A 27,287-nucleotide genomic window follows, 5' to 3' on the forward strand; every position below is an offset into this window, starting at 1 on the left:
AAAATGGAAACAACCCACATGTCCTTCAGTGACGAATGCTTAAAGAGACTGTACAGCCATGCCATAAAATACCACTCAGCAATACAAGAAGGAATTTTTTTTTCCAAATTTTTATTTAAATTCTAGTTAGTTACCATATAGAGTAATACTGGTTTCAGGAGTAGCATTCAGGAGTAGCCAGTGTTCATCCCAAGTGACCTCCTTAACACATACCACCCATTTAGCCCATCCACCTCCCACCCCCTCTCCATCAACCCTCAGTTTGTTCTTTATAGTTCTTCATAGTCTTTTATGATTTGCTTCCCTCTTTTCTCCCTCTTTCTCCATTTTCATCTGTTTTGTTTCTTAAACTCCACAAATGAGTGAAATCAAATGGCATTTGTTTTTCTCTGCCTGACTTATTTTGCTTAGCATAATACACTCTACCTCCATCCATGTTGCAAATGGCAAGATTTTATTCTTTTTGATGGCTGAGTAATATTCCTTTATATATTTTACATATATGTGTGTGTGTGTGTGTGTGTGTATATATATATATATGTATTACATATATATGTGGGTATATATATGTGTATATATATATGTATATATATATAGGTGTATGTGTATATATATATCATATATACATTCATATATATCACTTTGTCTTTAACCATTCATCGATCAATAGATTTGGGCTCTTTCCATAATTTGGCTATTGATAATGCTGCTGTAAACATCGGGGTGCATGTGCCCCTTCAAGTACTTTTGTATCCTGTGGGTAAATACTTAGTGTGCAATTGCTGGGTCATAGGGTAGTTCTATTTTTAACTTTTTGAAGGACCTCCATACTGTTTTCCACAGTGGCTGCATCAGTTTGCATTCCTACCAACAGTGTAAGAGGGTTTTCCTTTCTCCATATCCTTGACAACATCTGTTGTTTCCTGAGTTGTTAATTTTAGCTATTCTGACCAGTATGAGATGGTATCTCATCATGGTTTTGACTTGTATTCTCTGATAATCAATGATGTTGAGCATCTTTTCATGTGTCTGTTGGCCATCTGGATGTCTATAAGAATGAACTATTAACACACAACTTAGATGAATCTCCAGAGAATCATGCTGAGCAAAAAAAAAATCAATCCTAAAATATTATATATGATTTCTTATATATCACTCTTGAATCACAAAATTATACAAATAGAAAACATATATTGACACAGAGGGAGTAGACGTGGGTGTAGGTGCAATTATAAAAGGACAACACGAGGGATCCTTGTGGTTATAGAAAGATTCTGTGTCTTGACAATATCAATGTTAACATACTGGTTTTGAAATTGTATTATTATTTTACCAGGTATTAACTACTGTTGGGAGAAACTGAGTAATGGATACACTTGGTCATTCTGTATTGTTTCTTACAATTCCATTTGAGTCTACAATCAACTCAAAATTTAAAAATCCATAAAACTAAAAAAAAAAAAAAAAACCTTAAAAACAAAACCAGAGCACAAGGAATGTTCAGGGTCAGGGTGAAAAATAAGTAACATTATTAAATGGGGTTTCTTGGCATTATTTGATACCTATATGCATTTTGCATATACACATGAAGGAGGAAGAAAAGACATTTTTGCTTTAAAGGATAAAATTAGAAAAAGAAATTATAAGAATACAGGCTCAATGCAGGGAAGGACGTTTGCAATAGTGTGTCCAACACTGTAATGGGTTGCCTAGAGAAGTGAATTTCAATGTAATGCATTCAAGTAGAAAGAATGTTGCAAAAGGCATGAGTGTATTTGGTGGAGGGTAAGCCTCATCAGGGAATCACAAATTCACATGCCAAGAGGGAGCTGGCTAGGTATTGAACAGGAACTGCTAAAGCATGCTGGGGGGAAGAAAAAAGAAAGAGCAATAAGGAACAGTGGAGTCATGGAAAACTGGAGAAGCCACCTGCAACTCAGCTCTGAGATGCTATTGCCTTGTGAGATTGCAGACCAAAAGGAGATCTTCTGATGTTTCAAGAGAAGCTGGAAATCTGGCCTTTTACATGTAAACTCCCAATAACTAAAATGCCTTTACTAATTTGTTTATTATATTCAAATACTATGAGGTGTAAAACAGTATAATCCAAATAAAACTTATCCTATTGTTTGAATTTCAACACTTCAAATGAATCATAAATAATGGTTCCTATCATGGCATCCTGCATTTCAATGTCCAAAATGTCTTACACTGACATCTATCATAGATTGCTATTTCCATGAAAACATTTTAAGAGTAAATATCTCATTAGCTGCAATTTGTATTAAGACATTAAGGGAACAGTTAAGGCAACAACTTTCTGTTAAGCCCTGCATAGGATGGCCAACTTTTTTTGAAAGTCATTTATGAAAGCTCTAATTTTCTTGCAGAATATATTTTCTTTACCACATATTCAGACATATAATTAACTGTTTCATTGTTCAAATTTACTTCACAAAGGTATGTTTTTCTCTCCTGACATGACTGAAACTTTCTTGAGAGGAATTGTCAAGTCCTATATTTCCTTTTTCTATCCTTAGTATTACTTACTACAGTTTGGATCATACAATAAGTGCTCAAAAATGGTTAGATCATAATGATTTACTTACTACCAGGCCTTGTGTCAAGTGATGTAACTGAAGATAATCCTGGTCAAAAAGGTAAAAGTTTGGATAAGTGGGCCATAAGATTTACACACACACACACACACACACACACACACACACACACACACACAAGAATATTACTCAGTGATCAAAAAGAATGAAATCTTGCCATTTGCAACCACATGGTTGGAACTAGAGGGTATCATGCTAAGCAAAATAAGTCAGGCAGAGAAAGACAAATATCATATGATTTCACTCATATGTGGAATTTAAGAAACAAAACAGAAGAACATAGGGGTAGGGAAGCAAAAATAAGATAAAAACTGAGAGGGGCAAACCATAAGACACTCTTAAATACAGAAAACAGACTGAGGATTGCTGGCGGGTGCTGGGTGGGGAGATGGGTTAAATTGGCGATGGACATTAAGGAGGGCACTTGCTGGGATGAGCACTGGGTGTTATATATAAGTGATGAATTGCTGAATTCTACTCCTGAAACTAATACTACACTGTATATTAACTAACTTGAATTTAGATAAATATTTTTAAAAGAAAAAAAATAAAGAAGCTTCATCAAAAACTACTTTTATGAACACTTGGTTCCACACACAAAGTCAGTTTCAGAAATGCCCATATGCCAAGAGTGGAGCTGTTCAGCTGTTGTTGATGGGCATCATGCCCCAGGCAAAGGTCCTACTTTTCAAGACAATGCAGTTTTCACATCACTGTCTCCTGAATGGGTTGAGTCATTCTGCTTTCCACCCCAGAAGCTTTATCTCCTTTAACATATTTCTTTGCCTCCATCAAATTTCTCCACACGTTGTGCATTCCTTTTCCCCGATGGCTGCTCTAAATATGACACATCCCATTCTTTTTTATCCACTAATGTGGTAACTGTTATTTGGGCTTCATGAACACATTTTTTTATAGAAAGAAAAAAGGACACAAAAAAATCCACGTCCTACTGGGAATTTCAGCTTCAAAACTCAGTTCTGAGGACGCAAGCTGCATTGGGAATGGTTGAGCAGAATTGTGGGCATGACAGTATGTAAACTTCAATACTAGAACAGTCTTCTCAGATCCTGAAATGCCACAGAGCAGTACAAAGGAGAGAGATGTGCTCTCTGCTATTTCATATCACCTTTTAGTCCTAAAAAAATAAAGGTACCAAACAACAGACAATGTCTCTCAAAGTGCAGTTCCTTTGCTGACTTTGAGTGTCAGATCTTACTCTAGTGAAAACAGTAACAACAGTGTGACTTGAGCTTTTTATTTTTTTTTTTTCAATCTATAGCAAAAAGGAAGGCAATTTCTTATTTACCTGGTTAATGGACCAGCCTGTTAACTGGTGACTGACTTCTGCCCTTGCTTCCCCCACCCCTGTAGTTTATTCTCCAAGAGCAGCTAGTGAGCCTTTAAAAGACTTCAGATGGTGAAACTCATCCACTCCAAACTGCAATGGCTCTGCCTTTCAATTGGGATTAAAGCCCAAGTTGTACACCATCTCCTCACATACTCATCTCCCTCACTGAGCTGACCTTGTCTATACCCTCTCCCGCCCTTCACTCTACTCCAGCCACAACAGTCTCTTTGCTGTCCTTTGAATACACTCAGCAGGCTGTGGCATTAGGGTGTCTGCACGAGCTGTTCCCTCTGCCAGGACCACTTTCCCATAGACATCACTGCCTTCAAGATTGTGCTCATATATCAACATCTCAACAAAACCTGCCTCCACCATGCTATAAATGATCAAAATCCTTTCTCTCCTGTACTTCCAACTCCTTTCCTCCTGATCTTTCATTTGTCCATATTATTATTTATAATGACAGTCATATTATTTGCTTGAATTTTGTGTACTGCTTATAATGGAATTTACAAAGGCAGAAATACTTGTTTTATTTTCCTATTTAACCCAGCTACCTAAAACAGTGCCTGGCATATATGCACAGTAGACACTCAATAAAATTTGTTGAATAAATAATTAATGGTAAATTGGTTTATTTTGTTCTTTGAAGATAATAAAGGTATTATCCTGGACAGAAAAAAAAAACATATTTTTAACAAAGTAATTGTAATTCATCATCACTGAATAATCAAAAACTTTATTTTCTGAATTCAAACTCATGCACTTTTGTTTGTTTTTTTTTTTTTCCCAAAGAGCCACAGAAAGCCTTCAATACCCATATAGCATAAAGGTAAGCTGGAAACTTCCAGTTGAATTTGGGTTAGCAAATGAATTGAAAATTTAGAAAGCATTTTTTAATTATCTTCATTTGGAAAACAGGAAGGCCCATCTTTTGCCTCAGATGTAAAACACAGGAACTAGAATATTGCCTCAAGCATCAAAATTCTCTTTTGGTATTTGGTGCATATGTCAGTTAGTCAAACTCCTCCCCGGATCTTGAGCTTTTCCTGGCAATTTGCTCTGGTCTGGGACCTGGGCCCATGTCCCTGACTCACACTTTCTAGGACCCTGTTAGCCCTCGCCTCTTAATCTCCCTGTTCTCTGGGTCTTTTGATTATGCACACTCATGTCCTCAACTTGGTCCCTGAGCCTTGGCTGATTTTCCAAATACTGACCTATGTGATAGAAACAGAGATGTGTCACCCACATCTCCCTTCTCAGAAATACTTGTTGACCAGCTGTGGTGAATATGGTCAGCAGACCACCTAACTAGCAGCCCCATCAGGCACTGCCCCAGCTTCAAATGGCCATCTGCCCATAGTCACACCCTTCCTTGAAGCAGCATACACCCCATTATGGCCCAATGCTGGACATTCCCAGGGGCCATTCTTGTTCCAGAGCTCCCTTCACGTTGGCCAAGGTACTGCCAGGCATGCCTCACAATTCAGCTTCTCCCTGTGCCCAATCCTGCTTCCACCACTTTCCTTCACAAGAATAGATCTCCAATAAACATCTTGTATCCCCAAACACCATCACACTATCTACTTCTGGAGAACTCAACTGGCAACAACAACATCCAATACTTCTAACTAAGGGAAAAGTCAAAACTGACAAACTTGAAGAGGTAGAAAGTGAAGCAGAATGTGTGTAAGCAACACTCAGGGAGCAACAGATATGACATAAGAGCCTTATCTACTACTGAAGCAATGTTAATAATGCTAATGAGTCCTCATTGTACTATGTGTTTTTAACATCAGCTAATAATACAAGAAAGCTACTTTGCTTTCTTAAAACTCTGAGCCAAAACTCTCTTCTAACTCACTCTCTGGAAAATTCTTCATTTTAAGTTGATAATTCTTTTATGAGACAAATAAATAAGCAAAACATATCAACTGTGAGATAATCAGAACATAGCTTAGGTTCTGAAGGAGGAGGTAGGAAAGCTAAGCTTACTAGATCATAGAATTCATAAGAATTTCATCTTGAAATTACATATTAAAAACATTCACTTGTCAGAAATTCACTTTCAACTACATATCTTTCAGTTTTAAAATAATTCTAGGATAGAGCGGGTCTTTTTTATCTCTAAGATACAGTGAATGTATTGTAACTATTTCTGCTGCTGGTTGGCATAATCTTGTATTGGCCAAGATCATTCACCCCTTACTTTATTGTGATATTTCCCTATATTATTTGAGGTAAAACTACCTTTGATCCAATGCACCTAATATCCAGGAAAGACCTTAGCCAGATTCAAAATCACGCAAAGCAACTGTCTTGTCTTTGCCTGAGGGTGAATATAGTTAGTATTTTCCAAACTCCCTCTAGTCACCATGCGATCCTTTTGAGTAGCTGATTTCTGTGCCAAGCCCATTCGGCTTGGCCTCTTATGAGTGGTTCTGAATTCCAAAGGCTGCTTGTTTGAAAATTCATGAGCTTCTCAATGATGCGGTTCCTTTTTTGGCTGCCCCACTGCTCAGTTAGTTCAGACAACAAGCTGCTTAGGGATGGATAATTTTTCCATTTAGCTGCCAAAACCTACAGGGGGGTTGGTATTTTACTGCTATTGTGGAATTTTCAGAAGTTTGGAAAACAGAGGATTTTATTTTTTGTTTTGTTTTGATATAGGACATTTTGACAATGGCTTTGGCAGTGATACAAAAATCTCCATGCTTGTAAACCAGAATAACATTTTCAGCCATCTGGCTTGCATGTAGCACCCTCTGAGTGGGATAGATATAAAAACAGTTAGCAATTAAGAGGTTTAAAATGGCTTTCCCATTAGTTTCTGAACTGAACTATCCCATGATAAAGATACAACAGGCAATGAAGGGGGTGCTGATTCCTTGTCAGCACACTTCTCTTTGTGATAAAAATTGTCTGACACCTCCATAAATTCTTAATCTCTCAATCTTCCTTCACTATCACCACAACCATTCACCCGGATTTCTGGACTCAGATTTTTCTTTTGTCTTAAATATAACATCCCCAATCATAATGAATCACGGATTCCATTAAAAGATCCACCAAATGCCCAGTTATGTTGATTATTCTTCCTTTTGAATATGACTGAGACTTCATACCAAACAACAGAGGAAAATTCTCAGGCCAGCATAATGTGAATCTCTACCTTTTAATTTTACATTTCAAGGCTTAATCTTTATACGATAAACATTAGATACTTTATCAGGATCGTTTTAAACAATAAAACACAGAAGAAAGTTCTGATTCTTGAAACTGAAAAGACATAGCCCTTTTAAATCAGAAATCATGCCTTTTGACCTCTTTAAAACTATTCAAAGATATTTATTATAATAATCTATACATATATAAATAGCACTACCAACTTGGAGTCTTGTCGATTTCTGGTACAATAATAGGAAACCAAAGTTATCTGATGCTCTAAAAGCTAATTGTGACAAGTGATGCTGAAATAAAAGAGTAAAATAAAGTACAGTTTGGGAAGAGGTGTTTATCTTCCATCCAGCTTGCTCCCCAGAATCCTCTCCTGCCTGTCCAAGAAACATGATCTGCTAGTAACCTGCAGAAGAGGCTTTGTGCTGTCACTTATTTTGCACATTTTACACAGAGCAACATATTTTTATCCAAGGCTTTCAGAGATTTCTCACTTAGTTGTCAAGTTCAAAAAACCCAGAGCTGGAAGAGATCAGACAGGAATTTTCCCAAACAAATTAGCATGTTGAAGGAGGATGATGTAAATGGCAGCATGAGTTTCCCCATGCTTGAGCACGTTTTTCAGCACAGCTAAGACATTAACAAGTGATGGTCTCATGCACTTGGGCTAGTGATTTACGAAGTTGCTTCCTGATTTAATAGAGTGCTAGAAAGGATTGTTGTTATACCAACTAAAAGAATCATAAAATGGTAATGAATGTTATGAAACTTCATGAATATTTCATCTGAAGATAGGCTGTCAGATTTATCTTGAGGTTAAAGAGCACACAGGGCATAAATCAGGCCCAAGATGGAGTTGCTTGAGGTTCATAGTTGATGAGAACTGTTTACATGTTAGGCAAGGCTATCTGTGGATGTTTATTACTTTAGTCACATGTTAGACCCTAGTTAAGATAAAGAAAAAAATTTAGTTTTAAAATAAATCACTTTAAAAGGGATCAGCAAAGATTTCTAGGAAGGATTAGAGGTATTTTTTTGAGCCCAAATTGGTTTTACGGTAATTTTCTCATTGACTGTATTAAGTATTCAAAACTGTAATCAATATTCAATAAAAAGGGATCACAAGGCTATTGAATTGGCACGATAAAATGGAATAATGAGCATAAACTCATTCTTTAGCTATGAACGACACACGTAACCATCATTTATACTAAATCTTTAATATATCATCAGTTTCAAGGCAATTTCTCAGTTGAAATATTTATAGTTAGTTTAAAATTCACTACTTATTTTGTTAGGTATATTTTATTTCTTCCAACAAAATCCCCCAAAATTATGCTTCCCCAGCCTCCACTAAAAACACAGAAGTGAAATTTAGTTCAGTGATTATGAAATTTAGTTCTAGCTCTATAGCTAGCTGACAGAAATCCCCTTAATTCCTTTAAATTAGGTTTTCTTCCTTTCCTATGTCTTTCAAAGTGTAACACGTGTTATTTAAATATAAAGATGAACTTTCTGACTTTTCAAAATTTACCTGGCAGTGGAAATGGAAAGATAACAGCTCATTTATTCATTCGATCAGCCATTCAGCACAATTTTGAATGCTTACTATGTGCCACGTACCTTGCTAGGTGAGTGGGATGAAATGGTCGTTGGATGAATAAAGGTCCCTACCAGCAGAATGTTTTGCTTTAAGAGGGTACCCATAAGTAAATAACCAATTATAAAAAGTGTGATGGCTGACATACGGGGCTGTTATGAGAGCATACAGAAGGAGTGTACCTTCCCCAGAGTTTAGGGGTCTAATGTAGCACTTTGAGAAAAAAATTGTGTAAGGTCAGACTTACCTGGAGGAATGAAGTCATGATGAAGGAAGGTGTAGACCAGGAGAAAACAAAAACACACGACCTATTAGAGGAACGAAGGAAAAGTTTTAAAGGCTGAAGTGTATTGAAAGTATACTTTTGGGGATGAGGACGAGAAGATGGTAAGGGATGTTATTGAGGGCATAGACCAAGCCTATGAACCCTGCAAGAGGTTTGAACTCAACCTCAGGGCAATGGATTTCACTGGAGTTTCAGCAGTGGAATGATATTAATAGACTCTCATTTCATATTGTCTAACATTACATTTCTTGTTTAATAGAGATAATATTTTATACTTCTACTCTTCATATAAAATGAAAATGAAGAATTTGATCAGGTGTCTTAAGTCAGTGACTGATGGGTTTTTAAAGTAATTTTATAAAGAAAGTAGAGGAGAAAATAAAATTATTTATGTAAAAAATGTTGAGTGGTAGACAGGAGGGTTAACAAATAAATATACCTCTCTAAAAATAAAGTCAGATTGGGTTGGTTACCCTGAAGAATTTCCTGAGAAGAAAGGAATAGTTTCAAAGTTAGATCGTGAAATCTCTTTATGAAGATATTAAACAAAAACATTTTAAAGAGGAAAAAATAGCTTATATTCTGAAGAAATCACTCCCCTAAGGAGGTTTATTTCTGCATTTCCACATCCTCATCCTGCTCAATACCCAGAAAATGTAGTACCAAAATAATAACTAATACTCATTAAAGAAATGCAATGTACTTATCTTTAGGTGTTTTACAAGTAGTAGTTTATCAAAACTCCGAAGTGTTTTCCATGTATGAGCTTATTTCATCCTCACTGAAAAATATGTGCAGTAAATCTATTATTATCCCTATTATTATGGGAGAGTTAGGAACAGAGAGTCAACTAATTTGCCCAAGTCACATGTCAGTAAGTTGCAGAGCTGGGATTTGAAACTAGGCAGCCAGGTTCTTAACCACAATCGGTGTCCCAGAGTACTCAGTCATGACATGCTACATAGCAACATAGTTTACACAGTTTTGATAGCAATCAGGAGGAATATAAATAAAAATTAACTGGGGCACCCAGGTGGCTCAGTCGGTTGAGCGTCCGACTTCGGCTCATGATCTCCCGGTTTGTGAGTTCGAGCCCCGTGTCGGGCTCTGTGCTGACAGCTTGGAGCCTGGAGCCTGCTTCAGATTCTGTGTCTCCTCCTCTCTCTGCCCCCTCCCCTGCTCATGCTCTGCCTCTCTGTCTCTCAATAATAAATAAATGTTCAAAAAAATTTAAACAAATAAAAATTAACCATCACAAGAGAAAAAATAAGGTTTCTGTCTATCCTTGAATAGTGTTTTCTCTCTGTGTATTATGGAGTCCATATTTAGGGGAAGAAGAAAATCCCATTTCATTTTCTGTGAGACAAGCTTACTTTTGGAGATTTGACACTCACAGCAGTGTGTTTGCACATTGATTATTGATGAATGAACTTTGATTGCATTGTTACCTTGGTACTCATGTACAGTAAATGCATCGAATACATGATATCACTTATAAGGGAATAAATAATTTAAAAAAACTTTCCTTTACAGAATATATCATACTGAACTGTCATGCACATTGCCCTCAGCTGAGTTATAATGTTATTACCTAATAGATGTCACATCCTTCATTCAAAATGAAAATCGTGTTTTTAATTTCCAGAAAAAAACCACCCTACATGTTTAAGCTGATGTACAGGGCATAATATCAAAGTGTCCTCAACACAAAGAGTCATTTGTTCAATTTTCTGACCTGCTCCAGCCTAAAGAATAAGGAGACCACAGGATGACAAAAGGTTTCCAGCAGAAACGGATTTACAGTCAGAATCGGTTTCCTATGTTTTCATTCATTTTGAATGAATACAAAGAATAATCTCTTGCTGCTAATACAAATGCAGCAAACTGAGCCATTAAATTGACAGTGTGATCTATCCCACTTCACACTGCTTTATAAGCAAAATGTATCATTCTCGGGAGCTTTCTCCTGGTTAAATAATTGTAAGAAATATATCTCTTGCCATTGCTTTTATTGATAAAACACAGCATGTCATCTTAATTCATTCTTCCACTGCTCTGTTTCATCATCTTCTACCAAGTGATTGGGATTCTGATCACCCTGCGTTCGCTTTCAGATTGAAAGCCTCTATCTACTCATCTGTTCTTCTTCACGAAGAAAAGCTCTGGGGAAACATCTGTTTTCTAACTGAATCTTCGCTGGAAACTCAGATGCCAGCAAGCAATAACCTTGGGGTTCCTTTAGAAATCCTCACGGGTCCCTGCTACATCAGGGCTTGAAGCTAACAGAATTAACGGACAAAGTGCTGTTACTTGATTTTCATTTCTGAATTTGATTTGGGGTACATGAGCTTCACGGAGTAATGATAATGTGTTACTGATCTCTGAAGTTAGTCATCACTTGATGAAAGGTTTAGAAGTCTGGAAGCTTTAGCTGCGGATCTTAAACTTTATTCTTTCCCTTTTCCTCCACTGACATTCAACTAAGTTTGCAGCTTATTTTAATTTCAGAATGTGAAGAACAATTGCGTTGTCTCAATCAGGTATTGTTATGAAATTTCCCACTTCTAATAGCAAACGGAGATTTACAATTTTAGTCTGAAATTGGCATCAGTTGGAATTTTTTTTATTTCCTCATGGAATTTGCTGAAAATTCATCTACCCATTTAATTCAAATGACTGAGAAAAGTAATAAACTTAAATCAGAAGCAGACTTTAGTCATCACACAAGTCAAAAGAAATACACAACCTAGAAAATGTGTAGATATTGATCATCTTTATCATTAGTCTTAACTTTTGCTAAAAACCAAACCATAAACTTTAAACTGATGTGTGTGTATGCACACACACACACACACACCTACATATAAACACTTACATGTATTCATATGCATACACCGTGTTAATAGAATTATTTATATTTTCTTTTGTGTCAGCTTTACTGAGGGATAATTGACAAATCAAATTGTAAGATATTTAAAGTGTATATCATGATGACTTCATATACATATACACTGTGAAAAGATCTCTCCCCTCTAGCTAATTAACACATCCATCACCGCACATATTTATTTTTATTTATGTATTTTTTGTAAGAACGTTTAAGTTGTATTCATTTAGCAAATTTCAATTATACAAAATAGAATATTGGAAGCAATGTGTCACCCACTGTTTCATTATCCATTACTATAAAACAATCCACTTCAACTGAAAAATTTAGAGGAACAAATTATTTTTTATAAGTCTCTCAGTTGACTGAACTCAGCTGGGAAATTCTTCTCCTTCATATGGCGGAGGCTGGGGTCATTCACTCAACTGCATTCAGCTGGAGACTGAGCTTGACTGGAAGGTCCCAGAAAGTTTTGCTCATATGTTTGGCCCTCCGGTGCTCTTTTACATAGCCACTCCGCATAGCTAACTTGAACTTCCTCACAGCATGGTGACCTCAGGATAGATTCTTTTTTCTTTTAATTTGATACACAATATTACGTTAGTTTCAAGTGCACAACATAGTGATTACCACATAAGTGTAGTTACCATCTGCCACCCTACAAACTGATTACAATATTACTGACTATATTCCCTGTGCTGTAATTTTCATTCCTGTGACTTACTTATTTGACAACTGGAATTTTGTACCTCTTAATCCCCTTCACCTATTTTGCTCATCCTCCTAGCCCCCTCTTCTGGCAACCACGGTTCTCTGTATTTATGGATCTGTTTCTGCTTTTTTTGTTTGTTGTTCATTTGCTTTGTCCTTTTTTTTTTTTTTTTTTTTGATTCCACATATAAGTGAAATCATATAGTATTTGTCTTTCTCTGATTGACTTATTTCACTTAGCTTAATATCCTGTAGTTCTATCCATGTAGTCATGAATGGCAATATCTCATTCTCTTTTTGTGGCTGAGTAATATTCATTGTATTTTCTTTCATCAGAGTCTTACACTTTTCAGAGTACAAGTCCTTCACATGCTTCATATTCCAAGATATTCTTTTTGATGCAATTGTAAATGGGATTATTTTCTTAATTCCTCTTTCTGCTACTCTGTTATTAGTATATAAAGATGTAAGATTTCTGTATATTAATTTAGCATTCTACAACTTTACTGAATTCATTTATTAGCTCTAACAGTTTTGGGTAGTCTTCAGGGGTTTCTATATACAGTATCATGTCATCTACAAATAGTGACAGTTTTACTTCTTCCTTACTAATTCAGATGTATTTTGTTTCTTTTTCTTCTCTGATGGCTGTGGTTAGGATTTTTAATACTATGTTGAATAAAAGTGGCAAGAGTGGACACTCTTATCTTGTTCTTGATCTTAGAGGAAAAGCTTTTAACTATTCACCATTGACTATGATGTTAGCTGTGGGTTCTTCACATATGGCCTTTATTATGTTGAAGAACGTTCCCTCTGAACTGACTTTGTTGAGTTTTTATCATGAATGGGTGTTGAATTTTGTCAAATGCTTTTCCTGCATCTACTGAGATGAACATACGGTTTTTTTATCCTTCATTTTACTAATTTGGTGTATTAATTTCATTTGCAGATCTTAAACCCTCTTTGCATCCCTGGAATAAATCTCACTTGATTGTGGTGAATGATTCTTTTAATGCATGTTGAATTCAGTTTGCTAACATTTGGTTGAGGATTTTTGCACCTATGTTCATCAGGGATATCGACCTGTCATTACCTACCTTCCTCCTTCCTCCTTCCTTCCTCCCTTCCTCCCTTCCTTTCTCTCTCTCTCTCTCTCTCTCTCTCTCTCCCTCTCTCTTGCTGGTTCTGGCATCAGGATAATGCTGGCCTCACATAATGAATCTGGGAAACTTCCTTCCTCTTCTATGTTTGTTTGTTTTTTTTTTTTTATTAATTTAAGAAGGATAGGTATTAACTCTTCTTTAAGTGTTTTATAGAATTCACCTGTGAAGTCATCTGGTCCTAGACTATTGTTTATTGGGAGGCTTTTTAATTACTAATTCAATTTCTTTGCTAATAATTGGTCTGTTCAATTTTCTATTTCTTCCTGATCAGTTTTGGGAGGCTTGTGTTTCTAGGAATTTATCTATTTCTCCTAGGTTTTCCAATTTCTGGCATATAATTTTTCTTAGTAGTTTCTTATAATCCTTTGTGTCTCTATAGTGTCAGTTGTTACTATTCCTCTTCCTTTTCTCATTTTATGATTCCTTTCTCATGTTTTCATGATAAGTCTGGCTAAAGGTTTATCAATTTTATGTTTTCTTTCTTTTTCAGCACAGCCTCCTCCATCTGCTGCCCCCTCCCACCTCCACCTCCAGCATCTCCCAGCGACAGTTCATCCTGCAACTATTACCCCACACCAGGATGGGGGGAAAGAATAAAAATGGGGAAGGTTCACACCACCCAGGGGTCACCAGGCTAGAGTGCAGGTCAGTCAGGCTTAGATCATGCCCTTCCTCCTTCTCACACCCAGGTACACCCATGCAAGTATACTCCAACTTCTGGGCAGGCAACTGAGTATAGGAGAGGGACTGCACCCCAGGGACCAGGGGAGGAGCTGACTCTTCAGAGGTCTCCAGGGTGTGCTCTGCACCAAGCCTGGCAGGTTCAGGTCAAGGTGCACCTCGCTCCTGCCAGCTGGTGAAGGGGCCACACTTACATGGAAGAAGGCAGATGACTGGAAGAGCCCCATACTCTCCCCCAACCCCCATCCAGGACCCACAGACCAGGAAGCCACCCTCACCACAGGTGCCAGACCCAATTTTATTTTTTTCAAAGATCCAGCTGTTGGTTTCTTTGATCTTTTCTATTATATTCTGTCTCTATTTCATTTATTTCCACTCTGATCTTTATTATTCCCCTCCTTCTACTAACTTTGGGCTTTGTTTTGTTCTTCTTTTCCCTAGTTCCTTTAGGTGTAAAGTTAGATCATTTATTTGAGATTTTTCTTTTTTTTTCTTGGGTTGCCCTGTATAGGATAGTCAGATTCTTACACAGCAGCTGGCTTCTATAATAATAAAGTAAAAGCTGCCAGTCCCCTTCAGGACTAGGCTTGGAATTGGCACAACATCACTTGAACTGCATTCTATTGGGCAAAACAAGTCATAAAGCCAGGTCAAATTCAAGCGGAAGGGACTGACTCTACCGCTTTATTGTGAGAACCATATAAATGAGGGGAAAGGAAGAAACTGGCGGCCACCTTTGAAGACTATCTGGCATACCTAACTAAATTTCAAAGGCCTCTCTCTTTAAATTAGAACGGACTACTCTCAGATTTCTTCATCATACTAGACATTAATTAGTTTTTCCAAAATATCAGTCTGTCTAACTCACACAAAACCCCACATGTTTAAAATTGCATGGATTAATTTGCTCGTGATGCTATCCTACATATTCACTAATTTTAACACTGAAATCAAACTTCACACTTCAACTTTATAGTCCTTTCCTCACTGTGCTTTCAGTTCTCACTAGCCCTGTCTTCATCTGTTTACATTTCCCCCTGGGATATCATTTGAAATCAAGCAGAAAATAAAAACTGAAAACAAACTTACAATGTGTTTACATGTATGACCCAGGCAATCTAGACAAATCCAACCATCTATCCAGAAGGTCAAGAGGAATCGTGAAACCCGAGAGAAGTCACCAAGTAGTATGTCTCACCATCCATCTCGCTCAAAGTAACTCCCGTTTTCAATTATCCACACCAATGGTTCCTTGCATTGACAGGAGTAACCAAGAGGTGACTTCACATTTAACAAGCATTTAATAAATATTAGTCACAAAATATTTTTTTACACATGTATCAAAAAAGTCATCCTAATTCTTTTGTGTGAAAACATCCATTGAGATCCCTATATATGCTAGATGTTGGGAACATAAAGGTAAATTATCTCCTTCACAAAGTCTCAGAAAGCTAAACATGTAAAATACTTCCTGAGGTTTCTAGCCATTTCTTTTTTTTTATCTTTAATTTAATCACATAAAACAAAATGACCTCTCATCAAAGTTTCCATTCATAGTGCTTTCCATAACCTCAAGTAAGATTAAACCAAATAAAACTGCTGTATTGACATAAGTATATCTAACAATAAAAGATTTCTAAAAAAAAAAAAAAAAAAAGACAATAATTTCAGTAAGTTTTCTCATCTCCAGATCAGAGATTTGAGAGACATAAACCTCAAACAGAAAAATTCTCTGTAAGTTATTACTAAGTGGGAAAATCAGCTCCCATTACATATGAGGGGTACATGAAGGTTTAATTTATTTATTAATTCAATACATATTTGTTGAGCACCTGCTATGTGCCAGCTTGGTGATGGGTGCACCATGGAAGGCAAAAACAAAACAAAACAAAACAAAAATTCAGTCTCCTCTCTCACAGAGCCTCCTCTCCCCTGGTAAATACAGACATGCCACTATAATCTAGTGAGGTACACTTTCCAAGTGAGTAATATGCAATCCCATGGGATACACAATAGGGTTCTTTAATCTAGGGCAAGAGGTCAGGGATAGCTCCCATAGAAAAGAATGAGTATAAATTAGTTAAATGTAAGTGTGGGGGTGGGAAAGAAGAATGTTCCAGGCAGAGGGAATAGAATGCGCATAGGCTCAAAGTTAAGAGAACATATTCCCTTCTGGGAAGTGAACATCCTTTAGCCTGGCTGGAGTACCACTGTGACAGGAAATTGTGGAATGAGTATGTAGCTCACACTTCTGGAATGCTACTGCTTCCTGGTGAGCAGGAAAGCAGGAGGTTAGTCATGTAAGTCCACAAACATCCCTATTCTAAAGACTTATAGAACATACCATGCACATTATTAGTTTTGAACAGCATATGTGTACATATTTGATCATATCACACAAACACACAAAAGAATGGCAAAGAAAGTACATCAACATGTTAACCATGACAGGATTACAGATTATTTTATTCTAAATTTGCAACTTTGTAAAATTTTTGCATTTTCAAAATTTTATACAAGGCTACACATAAAAATTATATTCTGTTATTATATTTAACACAAAAACATAGTTTTAAATGTAACATAACTTCTGAATATAACTACAAATGATATTCCTGAACATTTTTATAAATCCTCTATTTCTCAGGACACTTTCCATTCTACTGTTCTTTCTGTTTTTTAAAAATAAATGTTTTACAGGGATGCCTGGATGGCTCAGCCGGTTAAGTGTCCGACTTCAGCTCAGGTCATGCTCTCACGGCTCGTGGGTTCAAGCCCCACATTGGGCTCTGTGCTGACAGCTTAGGGTCTGGAGCCTGCTTGGGATTCTGTGTCTCCTTCTTTCTCTGCCCCTCCCCCACTCACACTCTGTATCTCTGTCTCTCTCTCAAAAATAAGCATTAAAAAAACATTTTTTTAAAAAAAGACACAAAAAAGTATGCATTTTAATCATGTTTCTAACTCCCAGAGCATAACCCTTAAATTTGGTAAATATTATATATATATATATATATTTATCTTATATAATCATATTATACAAATATATGATTTTATACACTGGTATGATTTGAATCCAACATATTACATATTATTTTGACAACTCTACAAATACCCTGAATGTTGCTAAAATTTCTCTCTTACACAAACCACCTCTAAACCTTGGTGGACTAAATGGAAGTTAGCATTTTTTTCTGATTCTAGCAGGCTCTTCCCAGTTTTCTTTCATTAGTCACCCCACATAATGTTTCCTCACTATTTGCAAATTCTGCCTGTCAAACCCAAATCCACAAGCCCATCACGGTTCAGAATTTAAACTTAAAGTAGACAGGAAAACAAACTTGTTTTTAACCTTATGTGTGTGGCTGAGACCACAAAGATGCACACAGAATAAATGCATCTGGTGACAACTGAAATGAAGAAGGCAAGAGTCATGCACATCCTCGAAAATCAATACAAATAAAAAGTGCTTTCTGTTCCTCTAGTTCCATTTCTCAGAGCTGAGTTTATGCTGTTTTCTGTAATTCCAGGCATGACTGCCAACATAGAAAGAGAATAATAATCTAAGTCTTAGCTCACACACAGGCCTTCAGAGGCCACTGGCATATTCTGAACATCAAAATTCATAACTTAATTTGTTTACTTAAGGAATCTCTCAGTTGGTTATCAAATGTGAAGTGTCTTAGAGCTAAGATTAAAAAAAAAAAAAACCTAACACGCCTGAATTATTAATTATCAGTTTACGGTTTAAGTCTTTACTTGGCAAAAATAATTCACTTTTCAAAGATTGTTATAACAGGTCTTGGGCACAGCTAGAGCAAACATTTGTGTTTGTATTAAATCTGGCTATTTCCACATATGCTCACTGTGACTTTAGGAACAGAGCCACAGGGAGAAAGTAAGGCCGGCAGTCATTCACATTGTGCTGATAACAGCAATTTGGGTTGGTAGGCTAGCTGTGTCAAAAGGAACAATATTAATATTAATATTTATAACTTGCCTTTCTCCTGCCTTAAATCTACTGAAGACATTGTCATATTTATCTTTAGGCTATTCTTGTGGGGAGCACAGGTACCAATTTTAAAAAAAATGTAAGAAGATTTCTATAATCCTCTTGGTGATGTCTAGTTCCAAATTAGAAAAAAAATTATAGGTATTTGAAGTTCCCCAAACTGATATTCCCTGATTGAATGAAAAAGGCATTCCAGTTATGTGTTTACTGTATAGCTGTCTACCAAATCAAAAGTGTGACTTACAGATTGATGACAGGAAGAAGCCGGACCAAATCTAAAGGAGATTGATAGGATTGGCAACAATGTTCCTCGGTCATTTTCTCCCACAATAGAACACTGTGTTCCAATCCTAAAGTCTAGATGGAAAAAAAATAGAGCTGTAGTTCTAGGACCACATGGTAACAGAGAGGCTAAAGAGATCTGGGGGTTATGTGCACTATTTCCCACCCTCTAAGCCGACTATCACCCAAACTATGTTGCAAACAAGTACAAGCCATAAATGGTGGGACACACTGATGAATTAGATTTAGTGATGAATCCAATGAATTCAAACCATGTATTCAGTAAATGTGTATTAATGCTTAAAATTCTAATTTTGGAATATAATTTTTGTACTTTACTCTTAGAAACTTAAAAAAGAATGCATCTAAGATTTCTTTCTCTCCTCCCTCCTTCTCTTTCTTCCTTTTTGATTGATTGATTTGATATGATTTGATTTGATTTGATTTGATTTGATTTGATTTGATTTTCAAGAGCAAGAGTGCAAGCAGGGGATGGGACAAAGGGAGACAGAGAGAGAATATTTTTTAAAGTATTTATTTTGAGAGAGAGCACAAGTTGTGGAGGGTCAGGGAGAGATGAAGACAGAATCCCAAGCAGGCCCGATGCTATCAGTGCAGAGCCTGATGTGGGACCCAATTCCACAACTGTGGGATCATGATCTGAGCCGAAATCAAGAGTTGGACGTTCGACCAATTGAGCCACCCAGGTGTCTCCTTTTTGTGATTTTTCTGAACTAAGTAAATTTTGTTGCTTGTAGAATCTTTGGGACAATTTCCCAGTCATAGTTTATGTTCAACAATCTGGCTTACCCAATAAGATCTACAAGTAGCAGAACAGGCACGAGGTCCATTAGAAATGAACTCAAGATAGTTTCAGATTGAATGATGCAAACTTCATCTGTTCACAACAGCCACTAATAATTGATAGTCATATTAATGAGGGACACCTAGGTGGTGCAATCGGTTAAGTGTCTGACTTTGGCTCAGGTCATGATCTCCCAATTTGTGAGTTCAAGCCCCACCTCAGGCCCAGTGCTGACAGTGCAAAGTCTGCTTGGGATTCTCTCTCTACCTCTCTCTCTCTCTCTCTCTCTCTCTCTCTCTCAACCTCTCTCAAAAATAATAGTAATAATAATAAAGTCATATTAATGATACCAAGTAACAAATCAAAGAGAGAGGTATAATATACACATGAAGCATGAATTATACAAGTCACTCTCAAATTTTTGTGTATCTCAGAATAACCCAACGCACCTGGAAAAAGACCCATTTCCTTAGAGATGGATCCCATGAATCTGCATTTTTAATTAGCATCAAAGTAGCCTGGTCTATGGACCATACTTCAAGAAATATGGATTATGAGTAAATATTCTTAGGGCACCTGGGTGGCTCAGTTGAGTATCTGACTCTTGATTTTGGCTCAGGTCATGATCTCATGGTTCATGAGTTTGAGCCCCACATCAGGCTCTGCTGACAGTGTGGAGCCTGCTTGGGATTCTCTCTCCCACTCTCTCTCTACCCCTCACTCACTCTCTCAGTCTCTCTCAAAATAAATAAGTAAACTTGAAAAAAAAAGTATATATTCTACTCCTAAGAAAAGTCAGTAATAAATCAGTCATTTAAAAATATCACTCCATAACACCCAATGCCCGTAACTCAGCAGAAAATAGGTCAGAAAACAAAGTAGACATTGTCCTGTCATGGAACTCTTAGCTATTGGATACAAACAACAAGAAGAAAAAATATGGCTATATAACTATTAACATAGTTAATTTTTTATTACATCCTTCATTCCTGATTTTGCCTCTCAATATCCTTTACACAGTATAAACTTTGAACAATGAAAACTAGTTTAGAAACAAAACATACTTCATCTATTTTTAAATTCATATACAATGATAAATCTCCAGTGATGAAAGAAAATATAATAAAGTGTTTCATTAGGGCTTGATTAAATATTATGATAATTTAGAGCTTGAGTTCTACCTAAAAGTATTAGACTAGGAAAGCCCACTATCCTGAATCAGGTTGAACTGAGCTGCTTCACTTGGTTTTCATTTTGGGACCAAATTGCTAGGTGTGCAATCATGTGGTTATGGTAAGGGCTTTCATGAGCTTAGGTCAGGTCTGGTTGGGGCCCCAACGGAGTGACACCTAGGGAAAGAATATTGACAACTCAAGATCTGGGGGTTAGCTAATCAATCTTGACCACTAGAAGCTTTCAGTTGAACTGGGAGCACTAAATTTTAAAAACTAGGCAAAAATAATACTGAGCAATGTAACAGAGCAAAAAGAAAGAAAAGTCCACTAGGATTTCCACAAAAGGAGATTAGCATAGTCTGGAAAAGGAGGAAGTTTCTTGTGAATAAAAGGTATAAAATGGGCACTAAAAGATAGAATTTAATAGATGGAAGAATATCTAATAGGAACATAGTACGAGTACCAGCTGAGAGATGAAAATAGTCTGAATAGCACTAATAATTTCGGAATATCAGGAAACATTATATAGAAAGAATCAACCCAGATGAAAGCAGGGCCTTGAAATCCAGATCAATTGCAGCAATTACAAATTGATTTAAAGTTAAAATGAAGATTTAAATAGATGTTACCAGGTTTCTTTTCAAAATCTATAGCTACTTCTACAGTTTCATTAATGAGTAATGGTACCCCATCCCTAAAAACTCCTCTTCCTTGAATCTACCTTTGCAGCGAATGTTAATTGGGGTTTGCATTTTTGCATTTTTTCATCAGTTTGAAGGGTATACAATTATATTTAATTGTTACTGTAATGTACATATTACTAAGTCCAAGTACTATTTTATTCGTTTCATCTTTTTTTTTAATGTTTGTTTATTTTTGAGAGAGAAAGAGACAGCACAAGCAGGAGAGGGCAGAGAGGGAGAGAGACACAGAATCTAAAGCAGGCTCCAGGCTCGAACTCATGAACCATGAGATCATGACCTGAGCCGAAGTCCGACACTCAACCGACTAAGCCACCCCAGAGCCCCTATTTGTTTTATCTTGCTTTGTTTAGCCATTTAGACCTGTTCTCTCATGATTAGCCTCTTCCTATCTTTCTCACATTTTTCCATTGGCTTGTTAATTTTTAAGATCGCTCTCTGTCCTCTGCATTGCAAGTAGTTCTTCCAAATCTATGAATTACCAGTTGACTTTCTTGCCGATTTCTTTAACCATACATTTATCTAGTCAAGTAATTCTCTTTCCTTTTTTGAAGGCTTTGTTTCCAATCTTAGCTAAAAAGTCCTATCCTGACCATTCAAAACAGTAATCACACATCTAGGAATCTTTTTCAAAGAAATAACAACATATAAGGTACAGGATATTTAACACAGCATTATATTAACAAAACAAGGGAATGTCTTCCAGAAGAAAAACAGTTGGGCAGATTATGGCAAATACAGCCCTTGGACTGAATTTGAGCCCAGTCAGTTGAATCAGAGGGAATTCTACAAGGTGTTATTGAGAAAAGTAAATGCAAAAATGTGTATAATTAGATCCCAGTTTTGAAAATCAATGATAAAACAGTTGTATATTTATTTATACATGCTTATGTGTGTTTCTAAGTCTTTAAATTATATAAATATATATCCTATATAATCATATAAACCTGCAGGATTCACACTAGACTGTAGCTATGGACGAGGACTGGGATCCCTAAGAAAACTGGGGAAAGGAAATAACATTTTATATACGACATATAACACATACGTGATATTATACCACATATTACATATAATATTATGTGTATATATGTATTTGTATACATATATTGGGAGGTGGGGAGAGAGAAACATTTTCTTAAATGTAATGCCATTTTCCTTCCCAGTGAAGGAAATAAATAAGACAACTCCCAACAAGTTTTATTTTCAAAATGCAAATTACTTCATTCCAGCATTAGATGCCATCTGATAATTACCACATTATACCAATTGTTTAAACACTGACCATCACTGATATCACTAGAAGCTTCTCCATGTGACTTTGAGAGGGTTAACTGCTCTGTGTCTCACCTTTGAAAGAAAATTAGGAGAATACCAGGATTCATCGTAAAGGATTGATGTGAGCATTAAAGTAGATAATCTATGTAGGATTTAGGACACAGTCTGGCTAAATAAACACTAGTGGACTTAGCAGCAGTGCAAGTGGAAATGGTAGTAAATAGTTACCTTACGACTGCTTTCAAAACTCTTATCAACTCTTACCAAAACAGTGCTTGGTTTGTACTGATCTCCTTCGCAGTTTCCAGGTAATTTGTAATTCATTTATCAGCAGGAGACAGGGCATCACCCACTGCTGTGCTAACACTCTCCTCCTCATTTTCCCCGTAAAGTGTGGTTCCTTAACTTCTGCTTGCTTATTTAAACTATTTTCTGTGTCCCCATCATGCCTTTAGACTTGTGACGTATCTTTACATGAGCAACAGTAATAACCTGCATTTCTGCAGTTCCTTATGGTTCACAAAATCTTTACATCCCTTCTCTCATTTAATCCTCACAATTCTTCTGATAAAATGACTGAGGTCTAAAGTAGTTGCAGTTTTCCCTAGATCATGGCCAATAGGCGAAGAGCCAAGAGTCAAACCCAGGACTTATGCCTATAAAGCTCTTGCTCTTTTCAATTTTGATAGCTACTGTCAGATTGATTTTCCAAATACAAAAAGGATGGGCAAAGACCTAGTGTCTTTTTTTCAAGGCAATCCTTCAAGTTGTGATTATGATATATTTTATGTAATTCTAGCACTGGATTTGTAATTCCCGTCATTTTTCTGACACCACATAAGTCCTGGGAATTTAAGCTCATGATCACGGAGGAAAAAAACTATTACGATGACAGGCAAACTTATGGCAAGTTGTCCCACATATCTATTTGGCTAATACAACATTCATTCTCTTATATATGGCCCAGAGCCGGGAAGGAAATTTTCCTGTTCAAGGTAAGCTAATAAAGTTTTCCATATATTAGAGAGTGCATTTGTCCCTAAAGTACATCTACTTATACATGAGAGAATGTGAAAAGCCAGTAAGCAGATCCAATCATCTCTGACAGAAAAAAATTATATAACTATGACATCTTGCGTACAAATTCACATGTTTAATGCCAAGGCACTTGTATTTGAATTTCCTGTGTTTGAAGAGATGAGTACCGTGTGTCCACAGATTCCTTTTATGTGTTTAGAGAATAAAATGGCTCACAAATCTATCCACATTCCTTAATTCTTATAAAAGGAATTCCTTTAAATAAAAGAGGCCTTTATTTTGTCTCAGAAGTTACCCAGCAAAGTCTTTAATTTGACTATAAACTATCATCACATGTTTTGAGGTGCTTTATAAATATATGGCCCTAAGAGAGAAGTGACAAGGGGATAGAAAGGAAGATGCATAAATAATTATACATGGACCTATCCTAAAAGAATCTATAGCCTGCAAACAAAGGAAACAAGACACACACACACACACACACACACACACACACACACACTCATGCACACTATAAAGTAAAAGGTGATAAATATAAAGGGATGAAGCAAGATGTTGTACGAAAAAAGGCATGGGTTCTAAAATCAACCAACAGTGGATGTGATTTTCAGCTCTGCCAACATGACTCTGAACAAGCTACTTAAACAATTTAGCTTAGTTTCATTTTTTGCTATAGAATGGGCATAATATTGTATACTTTACATAACTACTATGGTAACTGACCAAAGTAATGTGTGTAAATCACATAACTTGGTGCCTGGGCCAAAGATCTGCCCTGTAATGGTGACTGTGATCACTATAAAAAAGAATTAATGAGGTACCATCAAATTTCAGAGGATGGAAACAATTTGAAGAAGCATTATCGAGATAACATTTATAAAAGTTGTTAGAGGTGAAAACTTATTAGAGGCAAAGAGAAGGGAAGCAGGGTCGATGGAAGTTTTGAAGACAGATGAGTTAAAGGCGCCGTTAATAAAAATATAGCTCAGGAACAGGAGGACAAGATTAACCAGGGAGAAGAACTGCTGTTTACAGAAAATGACACCATTATACTTTAACGAGCTTGCATTTAACCAGGTATTTTCCTGATGTTTAGAAATAGGAAAAGCATGAAAGTCCTTTTCCCATGGGTGTATTTTAAGCAATCTAAATTACATGTTCAGCAAAAGCACTTGATACTACATGAGATGTACTTTTATACAACTTCACCTGCACAGGCCTCCTTGGACTCCACAGCTGGTTCAGAATTACCTGACTGTGCAAGAAAATGACTTTGACAGATTTGAAAAATCTGGCTGTGGCAGAACAAATGTTATTGAACCCACCAAACGAAAAATGAAGCCCAAACTTCAAAATCCTCTATGTCAAAGGAAAAAGGCAAGTCTTCAAATACAAGATGATGTAAGCTTAAGTTGGGAGATGCTTTGAATGATGAAATCCTCTATTAACGTGAAGAAACCTACAATAAACAAAAAACCCTGGGGTAGTTTCACAGAGTGCAACTGACTTTCAACTTGGTAAGCTACAAGAAAGCTGATCACAGTAAGTTAGGTGGATAAAGGCACCTTCCCATTCCCAGTGGCTCAGCTCTTGGTATACATCCAAATGTTTCAGGTAGGCCGCATTTTTTAGTTTTTCTTCAGAAATGATTAGCATCATATCGTAAAGTTATTTGGTATATAAGCTACTTTAAAACACTTTTTTCCACTGCGATAATAGAGAAAACACTCCGTGTGTCTGAACTAACCTTACTGACACATCCAGGAAACAAATGAATTTACTACGAACGAATGTAGGAATAGTTTTTCCCACAGGAAGGGTCTAACTGGGTTGAGGGGTCTAACTGGGTTGACTCTGCTAGGCACAGCAAGTAAAGGCAGATCCTATAGCAGACTATTGAACCCCAGAAAAAGAGAGCATCTTTTTAAAAAGATTGCATTTCTTCAGTCTTTGGATTTCATCCTAAAATAAATATCTTGGTTCTCTTGTTTTTCGGCTTTCATAAAAGCAATATGTGTAGCTCTTTCTAATGGTAGTTTTCCCAGTTAGAGTTCTGAAGCTATCCAGAACCCTATCTCTACTTAGCTCTTCCATACCTAAAAATGAAGGAACATCACAGTCACAGAGTATGCATTCATAAAACCACAGGATACAGTCCTTCCGCAAGTGTTAAACATTCTTTGGGAATACAACTCTATAGGAAAGTTCTACTCAACAAAAAAATAAATCTCTTCTCTCATGCAATATGATGAGAAGAGTCCTTTTATATTTTTAATATTCATTGGTTTCTTTTTAATACAGAAAATATTTAAAAAAACCAGTTCACCATCCACAGCACATATAAATTCTGATGATACTAAAAACAGAAAAAAAACCAAGATGAATAATACATGCAAATGGTAAGAAATTTAAAGTACTACTGAAAGGTACAAAATTAAAAGTCTCCTCCTCATCCCTAGTTCCAAGCCCTTTCCACAAAGGTGAACACTGCTAACAGTTTCTTGTACATCCTTCAGGAAAATAATTGGCAAATTCATTATACTAATCCTTTAAAATGTTAAGACCAAAGAATCATACAAAGCAATTATCCTGCACTTTGCATTTTTTAGTTAATATATCCTAATGAGTATACACAGACCTATTCAATTTCTTGAAAAGAGCTAGGTGGTGTTCCAGTGTGCATGAGTCATAATTAGGTAACAGTGTCCTTAGTTGGTAGACATTTAGGCTGTGTCCAATTTTGTTTTGTTTTTCTCTTACCAATAATGCTACAGTAAACACACTGCACGCGTAACTTGGAGAATGTCTGCGAGCATACAAAACTTTCTAGGAGTTTTACTGCCTGTACAAACAGTATGTTCATTTGAGGTTTGTATAGATGTTACTAAATTGCTTTCTGAAAGATAAGACCAATTTGCTTTCCTAACATCTGTATGAGAACGCCTGCATTCTTCTACCTCACCAAACTTTCCTGAAAGATACTGAAGTTCTAACCTCCACTACCTGTGAATGTGCATTATTTGGAAATAGGGTCTTTGCAGATGATCAAATTCAGATTAAGTCATTTGTGTGTGAGCTAATCCAATACGACCATGTCCTTAGAAAAGGGAGAAATCTGATACAGAGCCAGGCCCACAGGGAGAGTACCATATGAAGATGAAGGAAGAGATTGAAGTGATGCATCTACGAGCCAAGGAATGCCAAAGATTGCCTGAAGACCACCAGAAGCCAGGGGAGAGGCATGGAACAGACTCTCCCTCACAGCCCTCAGACTGCACAAACCAGAGACTGCTAAACTTAGAACTGTGAGACAATACATTTCCAATGTTTTAAGTCATCCAGTTTATGGTACGTGAAAATATATTTCATTGTTCCATTTGCTCTTAATTCATCCTTTCTCTTATCTTCACCTACCCTCAAAATTTTCATTTGTATGTCTCTACAGCACCCTAGTACAGTGTTTTAAATATAAACCCTAATAAGGGGTGCCTGGGTGGCTCAGTCAGTTAAGTGTCTGACTCTTGA

At 36.6% G+C, this 27,287-nt stretch overlaps 1 long non-coding RNA gene across 1 annotated transcript in view; it reads right to left on the reverse strand.

The window, feature by feature from the left end:
• The window catches only part of LOC144617052 (uncharacterized), a 44,300-nt gene extending 25,464 nt beyond the window's left edge, over positions 1-18,836 (reverse strand). Inside the window, exons 1-2 of the long non-coding RNA XR_013557048.1 lie at positions 18,728-18,836; positions 8,994-9,054 (exon numbers count right to left, since the gene is read on the reverse strand). This is a non-coding gene — a long non-coding RNA (uncharacterized LOC144617052). The remainder of the gene's footprint in view (positions 1-8,993; positions 9,055-18,727) is intronic.
• Positions 18,837-27,287: the final 8,451 nt, after the last annotated feature.

This window comes from Panthera onca, chromosome C1, assembly GCF_046562875.1.
Source record: "Panthera onca isolate mPanOnc1 chromosome C1, mPanOnc1 haplotype 2, whole genome shotgun sequence".
NCBI classification, from domain to species: domain Eukaryota; kingdom Metazoa; phylum Chordata; class Mammalia; order Carnivora; family Felidae; genus Panthera; species Panthera onca.